Source organism: Suricata suricatta, chromosome 13 (genome assembly GCF_006229205.1).
Source record: "Suricata suricatta isolate VVHF042 chromosome 13, meerkat_22Aug2017_6uvM2_HiC, whole genome shotgun sequence".
NCBI lineage: Eukaryota > Metazoa > Chordata > Mammalia > Carnivora > Herpestidae > Suricata > Suricata suricatta.
Window position 1 is genome coordinate 731,684 of NC_043712.1, and position 2,450 is coordinate 734,133.

The following is a 2,450-nucleotide window of genomic DNA, read 5'->3' on the forward strand; positions in this document are numbered from 1 at the left end:
ACCACCGCGGCGAGCTGTGCGCGCGTTTCCCCTCAGTAGACGCGCGGACGGGCGGAGCCGCCCCGCAGCGCCGAGGGCGGGTGCCGCTGCGGCCCCTCGGGTGAGCCCGCCGCCTCCCGGCGTCCTGGCCGTAGCACTGGGGATGTGCGCCGGGCTCCCCAGCGTGCGCGCCTTGGCTCGTCGGAAGCTGCCCCAGAAAGAGCCTCTTGCTCTCCGGCTCCCCTGTTTCTTCCGGGGTCATCCCGAGGCCCCTGCGGGTCTTTCCCCATCCACGGCTCTGCTGGTTGTGCCAGCGGTGCCTGGGACTTGGTCCCTGCTGATGCCGACAGCGGGAAGACGGTGGTATCTGGAGGGTGGGTCACCAGCTGGCCAGCTGAGGGTGCGGGAGCCCTCGCCTGGAGAGTTGGTGGGGCGGGGGACGGGTGCTGGGCTCAGCCCCAGGGTGTCTGACTCACTAGGCTGTCCCTGGCTTCCCGGAGACTGTGGCGAAGAGCTGGGTGGGAGCCCGAGGGGATTCCCGGGCCCCCAGAGCAGGTGCGGGCTCAGCGTGTGGACTCTTGCCCTCCTGGGTGGACGGAGCTGGGATCAGCCGTGCCGGTCAGAAAGTGCACTCGCCCGGCCAGGGATCGATCACGGTATCTGGCGTTTATTGGGAACCCGCCACATTCGGTGGGGAATCCGAGAGTTTGGCAGCCTTTCAGAAGTCCATGGTTTCCCCAGCGGTTGTCTGGGGAGGGCCGTCCTGACTCCTGAGCGCCGTGTGCAAAGCGATGCACACAGGTGAGCAGTGACCTCGGGCCCCACGGCTGGTCCTGGCTTGGTGACGGCCTACGATCCTGGAAGCTGAAAACTCTGTGGGAAAGCCTCCGTGAAGGCTCCGCATCCCCCGGGGCCGCTGGGCCCTACTTGAAGCTTCATGCAAAGCTGTAATTACTGTAAAGGTTTTTATTTTTGAGAGAGACAGCGTGAGCAGAGGAGAATCAGAGAGAGGAGGAGACACAGAATCTGAAGCAGGCTCCAGGCTCCGAGTTAGTTGTTAGCACAGAGCGCGATGTGGGGTTCAAACCCATGAATCATGAGGTCATGACCTGAGCCAAAGTTGGTCGCTTAACCGACTCAGCCGCCCTGGCACCGCTATAATTACTTTGGAATAAACGGTGTCTTTAAAGGCCATCGGTTTCAATAGTTTACCCAACTCACGCAGGAAAGAGGTTGCAGAGTTGTTAGATTGTGGTGGGGAGGAGCAGTAGCAGTGGGCAGGACCCCGGACCCGGGTCCCCACCCGGGCTGGCCCTCCTCTGTCCCAGGCCCTCAGCTTGCCGCTGGAGCCGCAGAGAGCAGGGTGGGAAGCACAGGGTTCAATTCTGAGGTCTGCAAAGGACTGGCATCGCCTGGGTGGAGGCAGAGTCCCCTGGGCTCTGGCCGTGGCCCTGACCCAGCCATCATGCCCAGGTCAGGGGATGTGTGTTCTGGGACACACCTCCACCCTCCACCGGCCACTACAAGCCACCTGAGGGATCGGTGGCCCCTGAACCCACTGGTCAGCAAACATCCTTGCCCTGGGGAAATCGGGTTTTGTGGGGGCACGGGGCCCGGGGGCGTGGCAGGTGGTGTTCCTCGCTGCTCTTCACATCGGTGGGCAGGTCGGTGCCCCCGTGTTGCTTTCCAGACACGGGGAGCGGGAGACCGGTTTGCCCCGGCCTCGGTGGGGCCGCAGGGGTGCTGTGTGGGGCCCCTGGCCCCGTGCTTGCAGTCGGTGTCTCCCTCCGTAGAGCAGGGGAGGAGCGTTAGCACCAAGGTCTGTCAGAGGCTACTGGCCGGCTGGTTGGCGGAAGGTGCTCCCCACCTGCTTATATTTCAGACTAGCTTGCCACCACGTGGGACCCCTGGAATGGGTCCCACTGCTTCTTGCGGGAAAGACCCAAAATGTGCTGCCGGAACCAACTGTAGATCTGGGAGCAGCGTCGAGGCCTCCAAGGCACATTGAGAGCATTCAGCTTTAGGTGTGCAGGCTGTGTGCCGGGGTGGGGGTGGGGGACGTGGTGGGATTTGGGGAGCAGAGGGCTAGGCTGTGACCCCTGCACCCCTCCCCACCCTCGTGCCAGGTACTGTTTCAGCTGCTAGGGAGGGAGGGATCAGCACCTTCAGTGCACTGTAGAAAAGCGGGAGTCTGGAGTGGCTGGCACCACACGGCTCTGCGCGTAGGGCTAGGAGGTGCCAGCGTCCTCTCGTCTCTGCTCAGAGCAGGCCTGCTGCTCTCCCCGAGGACGCTGCACCTCTGCCTCCCACCCAGACCTCACTACCAGGAGCACAGCCCCGCAGCCCTGTTTGGTCACTTGTGTCCCCGGGAACGATGATGGGAGTGACACCAGTCTGTGGACTCCGGGGTTGACGGGCCGCAGAGCAAGTCAGGGCTGCAGAGCCTTGGCCCGGTTCTCATCCAGGATGAG